The sequence below is a fragment of the Protopterus annectens genome, chromosome 2.part0, assembly GCF_019279795.1.
Source record: "Protopterus annectens isolate FY-2018-M chromosome 2.part0, PAN1.0, whole genome shotgun sequence".
Taxonomy (NCBI): domain Eukaryota; kingdom Metazoa; phylum Chordata; order Ceratodontiformes; family Protopteridae; genus Protopterus; species Protopterus annectens.
Window position 1 is genome coordinate 1,067,434,490 of NC_056728.1, and position 12,720 is coordinate 1,067,447,209.

Sequence of the window (12,720 nt, forward strand, 5' to 3'; positions counted from 1 at the left end):
ACCACTCCAACTATTCTCTGTCTCATATCGCTTACTTAGAGGCGATCTCTTCTTGACTTACAAAGCCATGCCTGACCCAGCTCTGCTAGAAATGGTACATCTAAGAAATTCCAATCCCTCCACACCACATGCTCCACAGACCTCAGCCTCATTACCACAATCAACAGAACATGCTGGGGGGATAGGTCCATAACCAGAGACTGCCCACGCTATGGAATAGACTTCCCATACATGTCAAACAGAGCACCGTCTTCAGGAGAAATCTTCATGACTGGATGGGAAATAGAAAATTCACCCTAGAGATCACTCCAGTGTCTCTACTCAACAGAGGCACTGGGAAATAAGGTCGGGTGGCATGATGCCAGGGTAATCCTATGGGCTAGGCTTGTAAAGGTTCCAGAGCCATTAGCCTTGTACACACCTATGAACCTAAAATGGGGGATAATTTCATAACACTATAATAAATATTTAGTTTATCAGTATTTCATGTGTTGCTTTCTGTATTGAATTCAAAGTTTTATTATACATGACAACAGGCAAGTAACTGTTAACAAAAAAAGGTTATTTATTTCATTTATTTATTTGCAGTTCCTTTACCACAGGTTCATAGGTTCATAGGTAGGTACTAGGCTATCTGCCCAAAGGCATTTATAAGCCTAACCAGAATGTGTTGGCTTTCACCACCCCCTTAGATTAATTCCCTGTGCTTCTGTCCAGCAGAGCCATTGAAGTGATCTCTGGGGTAAACTTTCTGTTTCCCATTCACTTGTCAAGGTTTCTTTTGAAGAGTGTTAGCGAGGAGCTCTGCCTAATGTAGATTGGAATCTTGTTCCAGAGCATGGGATGTCTCTGGGACAGGAATCTAGCCCTCCAGCACATCCTATTTATTGCTGTGGTGAGGTTGAGATCCCTGGAGCGTGTAGCTTGAGGGGGTATGCTTTTCATTAGGTGGAGCATGTCCATCAATTCTGGGCTGGACATGGCCTTGTGTATCAGGCAGAGATCACCTCTGAGTAGGCGGTATGCAACCGAGTACAGCTTGAGTTTCTTCAGTTGAGTTGCATAGGGCATCTGCTTGAGGCCAGTGATCCTCTTGGTGAGGTACTTCTGTGGTCTTTCCAGTTGTTGCAGGTGTCTTGTAAGGTACATCCCAAATGGGGCATTGTACTCTATGATGGGTCTGATGAGTGATGCATAGAGGGGCCCAATGACCTCTTTCGATCAGGATGCAAACCCTTTTGTGATTAGGTGGGTCACATAGAAGGATTTTCTAACCACTTTGGCAATGTAATTATCAAAGGAGAGGTTACTATCTACTTGGGTCCCCAGATCTCTTATTACATCTTCCATATTTAGGGGGCTACCACCTATGTGGTAGTTTGTGGGTACTTTGTTTTTTCCAAAGGGGATGTCTATGCACTTTTTGGCATTTAGCTTGAGGCCATGGTTTTGACACCAGGTAGCTGTCTCAGTGAGACCCTTTTGGAGGATGTCTGTGTCAGCTGGAGAGTCAATTATAGCCCCTAGTTTGCAGTCGTCTGCGAACTTGGTCAGCCATAGTCCTCCTGTGCTTGCCTGTACCTCTGAAATGTATATGCTGAACAGGAGGGTTCTTAGGACTGAGCCCTGTGGGACGCCACTTGTAACCGGTTTAGAGTCAGACCTAGCTCCCACAACTCTTACCATGTGGGTTCTGTCCATGAGCCAGTTGGCAACCCATTTCATGACGTAGGCATTTAGGTTCAGGCTGATGAGCTTGCCTATAATACTTGAGTGGGGAATGGTGTCAAAGGCCTTTGCAAGGTCTAGGTAGGCTGTGTTGACCACCTTTCCCTCATCTATAGCCTTGGGAGCTGTCTCAAAGAAGTACACCAGGTTTAGTAGGCATGATCTGCCCTTAACAAAGCAGTGTTTGGAGGTTTCCAATGTCTCTGTTAATGAGATGCATGATGATGCACTCTATAGCTTTGTAGACCAAGCTAGTCAGGCTTATAGGTTGATAGTTCCCAGGGTCCGTTGTGGCTCCACCTTTGTGTAGTGGAATAACCGTTGCTGTGCACCACTCTGTGGGCACATAGCCTGTGGAGAGGCTGAGCTTAAACAGTGTGTTTACGTGAGGGGTTAGTTCATCTTTGAGCTTATGTAGGACACAGCCTAGGACACCGTCCGGTCCCACTGATGTTGTGTTTTTGGCTTTGGAGAGGGCTGTTTTAACCTGTCTGTGATTTCAGGGGCACTACATTCTTCTGGTATAGATATGGGCCCTTTTGGGGGTGAGAGGGGGGTGAAGTTTGCACTGAACCTGTCTGCCAGGATGTTGGCTATATCGGTCGGTTCAGTGTATTTTGTGCCATTCTGCACTAACTCTGAGCAGATCTGAGAATTGCCACTTAGATTCTTGACATAGCTAAAGAATGCCTTGTGGTTATCTTTTGAGTCCATGGCAATTTTTCTTTCGAAGTTAGCCTTGGATGATTTTATGAGGGAACGTAGTTTCCTGCTGATACTGATTGGGGATGTCTTCCCTTCTTGGGATTTTACTCTTTTCTGTACTAGTTTCCTCTTTCTATTGTATAGCTTGTTTATGGCAGGGGTCCACCAGACTGGTTTCGTTTTCTTGGAGGAGTGAGTCTTGGTTTTGTTTGGGATAGCATGATCCATGCATTCTTGTAAGTGCCCGTAGAGTGCATTAGTAAAGGATTTTGCAGCTTGGACAGTGTTATACTTTAGCATGGGGGCTTTGAAACTTCCCACCTCGGTCTTAAGTAACGTGAAGTTTGCTTTTGAAAAGTCTTTCGCAGTGGTTTCTTTGACTGGGGGTGGTGGCAGAATGTGGATATCCAGAGTGATTAGTTTATGGTCAGATCTAACCAGCGAGGGGTTGACCTCTGGTCGCCCATTTTGGTGATGACGAGGTCCAATATGTTGTCACCTCTGGTGGGAGTGTTGAATAGTTGATCCAGGGTGTTTGATTTTATAAATTCTAGGAAATGTTGGGCAAGGGAGTTTGTACTTGAGTAGTTCTCCCAGTTAATGTTTGGGTAATTGAAATCATCCAAAATCAGGGTGTTTGGTAGGACCTTTATGTTTCCCAGTGTTTCCAGGAATGTGGAGTGGGGATCCTGGGACATGGTGGGTGATCTGTAGCAAGCTATAATTTGAATAGCAGTTTTGCCCATTGTTAGTTGCACATGGATGATCTCTGAAGCATTGTGCTGTGCCACTAACCTGGAGGTGTGGGTATCCTTGATGAATATGGATACTCCCCCGCCTTTTGTATTTCGGTCCTTGTTTTGTGGTCGAAATGTATGGTATGAGTTGTAGCCTGGTAGTGTTGGGGTGCTCTCTGGAGCCTTAAACCAGGTTTCTGTTACCGCACATATATCGATCTTCTCCATACTGAGGAGTGCTTCGAGAGTGTGCATTTTGAGGTTTAGACTTCTGGCATTGAGTAGCATTACCCTCAGTTTTTTGTTACTTGTGCTATTTACGGTGGTGGGTTTGTCTTTTGAGCCTTGCCTAAAAAAGGCACTATGGGGGTGGCAACAGCCTTGGCCAGTATTCGAAAGCCTAAGGGTGACAGGTGCAAGCCATTTCTAGTGAAGCAGCGTGGTTTGTCAAGCATGTCATCCCAGGCTGACAGACACTGGATCCCCTTTGAATGACACCAGAAGCTTAGCCAGTTTTTGAAATTGATAATTTTTCTCTATACCGTGGTATCATTCTTGGTGAGGGCAGGATGCTACACAGGGTCAGGGTCATACCGGCCTGAGCTACGTGATCAGAGAGCTCCTCCATGTCTCTTTTCATGTAGTCCAGGGAGGCGCAGCTCAGGTCATTCACACCAACATGGACAATGACAGAGTCATATTTGTACTTGTTCTGGAGTGACCTGAGTGCTTGTGTTATTTGGCGGATCCTGGCACCCGACAGGCAGCTAACAGTTACCTTCTCCTTGTTCAGTCTAGAGAGTGGGACGTCAGTGTGCCTAACTATAGAGTCACCTATCACTAGTGTGTTTGGTATGTTATTTTGCCTTAAGGGCTATGATTGGACCAGGATGGTGCATTGGGCTCTGATTAGCCTGTTTTCAGTGGAGTCCTGGGGAGAAAAGCTCCAAAGATACACAATCTTTAATAAACAAGCACTAAGAATATAATGAATATAATAAACAATTTTTGTACAGTACTGCAGTACAATTGCAAGCATGAATTTAGATACAAGTTAAAAGGAATAATAATCATAAGTTTTACTTACAGAAAGTTGGTTCATACAGTGGTAACAGAAATAAAATAAGAAAAACAGATGGTTCATACAGAGGTGACAGAAATAAAATAGGAAAAAAATAGTTGTTGGATAATTTAGAAGTATGAGAGCTCCTACTGAGAGAAGGGCTGAGTTGAGGATGTAGTTAAGTAGGAGCAGAGCAGTAACAATCACAATGGGATGCCAGGTGGGTGTGAGTGAAGCAAGTTTTTGAAGGAGGAGCGACTGCTAGTGGAATGGATCAGGAGTGGCAGTGAGTTCCAGAGGTGTGCTAGAGAAAATGATAGTATAAGCTTACCAGGTGAGTGGGCAGGTTTATGTAATTCAATAAGATTTTGAGTGTTTGATCTTAGGAGTCTATCAGGTATGTGCAGTTTGAAGATGGAAGCTAGAGAGGGGCAGAGTGAGGGAGTGAAAATAAGTTTATGAGCTTGGATGAGTTGGATATAAGTGAGATAGTGGGGAACACTAGCCAGATCAACTTGTAAAGAGCTATACAGTGGTGAGTGGAAGATCGGTGGCCTGTGGCAGATTTGGCAATTTTGTTGTAGCAGGAAGTAAGTTTAGCCTTGAGGGATGATTGTACGTTAGTGAGGAGAGGGGCACCATATAGGAGAGATGGGATGAGGTATGTGGTAGAGCGAACTAGCATGAGTTCTACCAACATATTCAGAAACCTTCTTTTACCTCTACCATAATGTTGCAGATTGTTTGCCAACTTAAAAATGTAAATAAATACACAGTTAAAAATGGCAACCTCCCCACTACCTATCAAACATGTGCATTCCCTATAATGCCTTCAAATTAACATTCATAACAAATGAAAAGCACCAAGTCTGATTTTAAAATGCATTCCTCTCATCACTTTGCACGGTAAAATTTCATGCATACTAGACTAAAAAGTCTTACGCCTGAGATGTCTGTCTCAGCATGTTGTTAGATTAGACACCTCCAAGTTATGTTACACATGTCTAGCTATCCAGCCCCTTTTTGACTGCAGCCATCTTCCATGTATTTTTAAATAATTTAACCGTTATAACCAAAAAGGGCTTGTTTAGCTGAATATATATTCTTCAGAATCTCCAGGCACCTTAATCCACCCCCGTGAACACAAATATTATAATAACAGTTACCATTTCCAATAAATTTGTGGCTTTATTAAGATTGTTCTATAACTCTGTTAAAAAATACAGAAATCTTGGACAAGTCATAAAGTCATACACAGAATCTAATCTCTCCGACCTACATTCTGTCATGTATTAATCAGTACTACTAAAACAGTTAATTTGATGTACTGTAACACAGACTAACCTGTTTACTGCAAACCAAAGTTTGCCCACAAGTGTTAGACAAATGTCACTTGGTATAAAAAAATGCTGTCTCCGACATTTTCATAGGATAACATTACAGCTGCTATTCCCAGATGTTTCTTATATCCTGTCTAATTGTAGCAGTCACCTTTCATATGAATGCATGCATACTACATTCTTTGTTGTATCTCAGATCTTTCCTACATATTATCTAGAGCATCATGGTCTACGAAGTTGATGGCTAGCCAGTTGTTCCCAACATTAGAGCAAAACCATCACCACCAAAAAAACCTGTCTCCAGTTACTCATCAGTAATTTGCTAATATTTTAATTTCTCTGCCACTTATTGTATCACTAGTAAAGCCCCTATGGCATTTAATATAATGGCATACCATATACTCCGCCTATGACATTTTGCCTCTTATGAATGTAATATCTGCTATCCAATCTTGCAACTTATACAATTCTCCAGGCAAGCTATGCTTTATTTTCCCATGAAGTATAAATTATGAAAGCACGACATTGTAGTGCAGACATTTCACACAGTATACTCAAACCACAACAGTGCAGTCACAGCAAGGACTCCAGCTGCTAAATCGTCTCAGTGTTGACCTTAAAACAGCCCTTTGAGTTTTACTCCATATTTGAATTTCTGATTGCTCCTAAAGGCATATATTTATGACTAGAAGCTAGCCACTAGCCACATACCAGCTAATGTGCAGTGCCTGTCTCTCTCTATTAACCTGTAGCTGAAGTAAGTCACCATTTGCTGCACAAGGAGCTTTATTCCTTGCAGTATGCACTGCATTTGCTTGTTCTACCATCCCAAGTATACTCCAGCAGGGGAGGGCATCAATGTCATAGTTATACGTAACATAAGAGCTACTATGTACTTAAGGAGAATTCTGCCCTTTGTTCAAACATCAAAGAGTCCATTGTGACTCATTTCAACACTCATTTTATCCAATCAGTTCTATCACTAATCAATGACTACCTCTAACTTCCATCTATTCTCAAAGGCAACACATTGTCTTTTAGTTTTCAGACTGTTCCAACAACAACAACAAAAAACATTACTAGGCAAATTAAAAGCATTGACCTAAGCTGCTGATAACCTTCCCACTGAATTCCTTAAATCAGATGAAGAAGCACTAGCCTTTCATGTCTAAATTCTGATCAACCAGTCAATAACTGAAAATTATGCCCCATCCATCTGGAAAAAATGAATTGTTGTACCCCTTCACAAAGGAGGTACTTTGGCAGAGTTGGGAAACTATAGACTTATTGCTGTCCTATCATCCCTCTCAAAAATGCTTGAGAAATGTTTTTACTCTCAGCTTATGAAACATGTAACCAAACAACCTCCTCTCCAACACCCAACATGGTTTCAAGCCCAACCACAGTACTACTACTATTGCCATCCACAACTTCACCAACATGGTAAACCAATATCAATATGAGGACAACCTTGTTTCTTCACTTTGCCTTGACCTTTCAAAAGCATGTGACATAGTGCCCCATCAAAACCTCCTTTCTGAACTTGCAACTCTATGTCTCAATTACCCCTCCCTCCCCTCGTTTCACAGTTATTTATGCAATTGTCAGAAAGCAACTAATCTCAGCTGGTATTCCCCAAGGGCCAATACTCAGCCCCTTCTATTTACTATTTTCATAAATAAACTTCATACCTCGACAACACATGCCACTCTCTTACAATATTCTGACAATTTAACCCTTATTTGTTCTGCCCCATCTATTACAAAATTACAGGAAATCACTCAAAAATCTTTCACTAACATTGAAATATGACTACAAATTCTTACTTGCTGCTTAATGTCAAACAATCCAAGCTTATGCTATTTATTCCAAAATAACACCTTAACCAGAAACACACATTTCATATCATCATATATGATAACACAAAATAGAAACCAACAGTCAACTGCCTCCATAGGGCCAAATACTACCTGACAGATCAAGCAAGGATTAACTCAGCAATAACATACCTCCTTCCTTCACTAATGCATGCATCTCCTATTCTTACAAATACCAACACTGTGTATAAAACTAACCCAGCCTTCTGCTACTACAAAATAGCTAAATGTGCAATCAGCCTTATAAAACTCAGCACTGCCTTGCATTAAAACAATTAAACTGGCTTGAATTCCCAAACCAGTTGTCATATTCACAACTAATAATTGCACTCAACCTATTGTACTCTCCAGACAAATGCCCAGCATTACAAAATACACTACTGTACTATTCAACCACTAGAGACCTTCACTCTAGCATTAAACTTTTACAAAGTATCAGTAATATATTCAACACTGCTGGATACCCTCTCTACTCCCATTATGTGGCAAATCTCTGGAAAGAAATCCCCACACAGCTTAAACAGATAGAAAACTCAAATAGTTTCAAAACTGCTTAAACAGTGCCTATTCAAAAGAAGGCTCTGTTCTTCATTCTCACCTGGCTAGCTTTACTCAAATTACTTTACTCCATCTCTTACAGCCACTTAGCTTCCCCATCTTTCGTGTCCTATCTCTTCTCCTCATACTGCACTAATTTCTTAAACTCTTACTCTTTCTCTTCCTCCCACAACCCTCCACTAGTTGCAATTCCTCCTCTATCCATTTATCTCCCTTCTCATTTCCATAATTTCTCCTTTCGTATCTCTCTTACCATCATTTTTTAAACTACACTACTACTTGTTGATCTGAAAATTATTACTTACCTCAAAACACCCCAGTTTGATCTTTTCCCTGTAGCCATCAGGCTATAAATACAAAAAAACTATTACTGTATTTTATGTTTCTATTCAATAATTAGCCAATATATGTTAATTTCTTTCTTTTTTTTTTGTTTTGTTTTTTTTTTTTTAGTTAAAATACTCTGTTCATGTAGGAAACATTTAAAAATAATGTAAATAAGCTCATGTACAGATGTAAAGATTTACTCTGCAATTATAAATGTGCATCATATGAAACTTAAATACAAAGCTTTTCTTCCTGGGCCTCCCCTGGAAATGGGTTTTACCCAGATGGACTTTTTCCAGTAGACAAAGACAACTAAATAAATAATAAATAAATTAAAATGCAGCTCTCATCCTGACATTGCCTCCTATAAACACACTGCCTTCTTCCTGTTTAGTATATTAATGTCTAGATCATCCATTGTCAGCACTGTCCCCATGTCAGCTGATGTAGAACAACGGCAGTTCTAATCTCATTGCTTATATGCCTGCCACTACAGTGTTCACCTAATATTCTTATGTCTACCTCAAAACTTGATAAAGTTCAGATAGTGTAGGAATTTAGCAGAGTAACACTCAGAAGAACAGCACTGGCATATAGGTTGATTTTATAGTTGAGAGGTCCTGTCTGTTTGTCAGGGATGTTTTATCGATGATAAATCACTTGTTTTAAAATCTAATCAAAGTTTGCAAACAGAAGTGGAAGGACTGACTATTATATATCTCCCATTACTGCTGCTCATGGCAAAGGAAGTGATCAAAAAACTTGTAATTTTTTTTTTTAAATTCTCTTTATTTAATATTTTCAATAATCACATTTATGCACATAACAAAAAAAAAAACTTTCAATACCACTAAGTATGTACATAGCAAGAACATGCAAACAAAAACTACATACAATAATACATTGCCCAAAAACAAGATACATACATCATGAATATCAAAGTAGAATCTAATGGTACCTACATAAGAAGTGTAGTCATTTTAATATATGATCAAATAGAATTCCACAAAATTCTTTGATAATTGGCTTATGCTTAATATTGTGGAACAAATATTTATGAGCTTTGAGGTGTTTAATGGCTAGATCTTTAAAGGCTCCCCAAGAAAGAGAGTGTCTGTTCTTCCAGTTTAAAGAAATATAATATTTAATTAACATAAAGATAGGGATCAGAACTTTATAATTCCTCTCAGATAGACCAGGAGGTGGTATATGTAGGATGGTAAATTCCCATGAAAGGGTAGATTTTTCATAACCAATTTTCTCAAGTATCACTCTCAAAGCACACCATAGCTTGTAGGAACATTTGCAACTCCAAAAAATATGGAGAATATCATCAGTTTGGTTAGGGCAGAACTGGCATTTAGGGGATTGATTGGGAAAGATTTTACTAAGGACGTCAGGAGTAAAGTACGCATTGTTGATTATCATCAGCTGAGTATATTTCAGCTTTTTAAAAGGTATATATTTAGAGCTTAATCTTATAGCCTTAGAGATTAGACTCTGATTAACAGAAGAGTTAATTTTTGGCCAATAATTGGAAAAGATGAGTACGTTCTGGGATTTAAGTGACATAATAACCTTGTAGGAATTTGAGGTCATTTTCTTCCTCATGAGAAGGAGTTTCCTTAATGTTTTACAAGTTGAGATATCATTGTCGGATACCAAGGGGTGTTCCAGATACCTACGCACCAGATCTCTAATTTGTCGTAAAATAATCATATAATTTTTAGGTAAATTCAGATTAGTTCTTAGACTAGAAAGTGCCTGATTTCTGAAAGGGAAGAGATCAGAAATAGAGGTGCTCAGGAGAAGGGGGTATTGCTCTAGGTTTAACATGCGCCCATTCAATCTAAGGTTAGGGTTAAGATGGAGTGGTTGTAGAGTATTATACGAGTGAATCAAGTTCAAAGAGTTAAAAAGGGTCTGGAGGGACCTTATGCTATATACTAAACCTTTTGTTCGCTTAAGCATGCCTATGTTTGCTTCATTTAGGAATGGGAGTGCTGCGGGGTTAAAGTTCAATGTTTTAATGTAGTTATTATACAGAACAACTCATGCCGGGGCCCACGGGGAGTGAACCTTATGATATGAGGCTATATTAAAGATTCTACTTCCATTAATTATCTCATAGTAGGATTTAAAATCAGGTAGGCCAAGTCCTCCTTGTTCCTTAGGATAGATAAGTTTTGTATAGCTAATTCTAACTGATTTGGGGGCCATATGAATTTTGAAAGAGTAGATATAATATTTTTAAAAAAATTGCTATGCAAAATGCTGGTAGTTGCGTTAAATAAGTATAGGAATCTAGGAAGAATGTTCATTTTAATGATTGCAGTTCTGGCTAGGAAAGGAAGCTTAAGCTTAGCCCATCTGTTGAGATCATTTTGAACACTAGACCAGCATTTGACTACATTGTCCTGATAATAATTGGAGTTTCCTTGAGAAAAGGATATACCTAAGTATAGTAGTTGATGCTTAGTTTTGATATCCATATTTGTAATTATATTAGGCAACATGGAGTGGATATTTAATGGGAAAATTAAAGATTTGTCTCTATTCAGTTTGTAGTTTGTGAAGTTGGAAAAGGAGTTGATAGAAGATATGATTTTATTTGGGTCAGAGTAGGGGAGTGTAAAATATATATTTAAATCATCAGCATATGCCGATAGAGAAATATTCGAGTTAAAAATGGTAGGAGGGTGATGGAATGTACCCTGTTTTATAAGCATGAATAATGGTTCCATGTAAAGGTTGAAAAGAAGTGGGGAAAGAGGGCATCCCTGCCTGACCTCGTTAACAATATTGATTCTGTTAGATGTCTGTTTATTGATTTGTAGAGTAGTATATGCTGTGGAGTAAAGGGTTTTTATTTTACCTATAAATGAGTTTGGGATGTTGAAGAAAGGTAAAGAGTTGAATAAAAATTTTGTACTTAACCGATCGAAGGCTTTAGAGGCGTCCACCGCTAAAGCATAGATGGGGAATTTACTTAAAGAAGAAAGATGTATCATAGCTTCCAGTGATACAGTGTGGTCACTAGTTTGCCTACCCGGGATAAAACCAGATTGTTCGGAAGAGACAATAGATGGTATAACAGCTTTCAGTCTATTAGCCAACACCATAGCCAAGATCTTCATGTCCAGATTAACTATAGATATGGGTCTATAGTTCCCAGGGTCTTTAGGATCCGCATTATGTTTAGGAATAAGAATAGTTCTAGAAGCATTTAAATGAATATCTTTAAATCCAGTGGTGGTAATATAGTTAAACAGCAAAAGCAAGACCTTGGGGATTTTTGTAATGAATGCTTTATAGAATTCAGCCGTAAACCCATCGGGGCCAGGAGATTTGTTAGGTTTAAGGTTATTAATGGCTGATATGATTTCTTGTATATTGATTTCTCTGTCTAGGAATTTATTTTGCTTCTCGGATAGTTTGGGAAAAATTAGGTTATTAAGAAAAGATTGCAGCTCTGCTTTATTTGGAGTGTTTTCGGTAGGCCCATAAGTTTGAGTGAATATATATTCAAATACTTTAATGATCTCATCAGTCTTCTGGTAATCATTACCTTGATAATGGATCACAGGTATAAACGGGGAGGTTTTACTCAGGTTGACAGCTCTGGCCAAAAATTTTGAGGGAAAGTGGATTAAGTCCGCATATATGGCCAATGATTTAATCTCATGGAGTTTCAGGCTGTCTGCTTGTAGGGATATTAGTTCTTTTTGTAGCTGCATCATATGTTCTTCCAAATGTGGGGTGTGTTTTTCCTGACTCTCAACTTCTATTTTATGAAGCTGGGAAGTTAAGTCCCATTCTTTTTTGTTACGAAGCTTTTTATAGTATGAGGCTTTGTTAATAAGGAAACCCCTAATCATTGACTTAATTGCGGCCCACTCACAGTCTAGGGGAGACTGAGAGGAGTCACAGGATTTTAGAAATTGGTCAAGGTATTCTTCGATTTGAGAGGTAATCTCCTCTCTCCCAAGAAGGTTGGGGTTCATTCGCCACCAAATGGCTGTGTTTTTTTGCGGGACATTTGTTGTGTCGATGGATAGAGAGGTAAATCTTAGAATGATCAGAGAGAGTTCTAGGATATTGGACATAGGAAATATCCAGACTATGAAAGACTGAGGAAATAAGAAAGAAGTCTATTCTAGACCAACTTTTAGTGCAGTTGGAAAAGAAAGTGAATCTATTATTTTTATGTGGAGCATCCAGAAATATACATGGGTCAAATAGGTTAAAATCCTCTTTCAATTCAGCTAGGGATCTAGAAGCAGAGATATTAAATCTGGTCTTAGCATTCGATCTATCTTTTTGGGAGTCCTGCACAGAGTTCCAATCACCCCCTACAATATAGTAGTGGTTGGAAAATGAGGTAA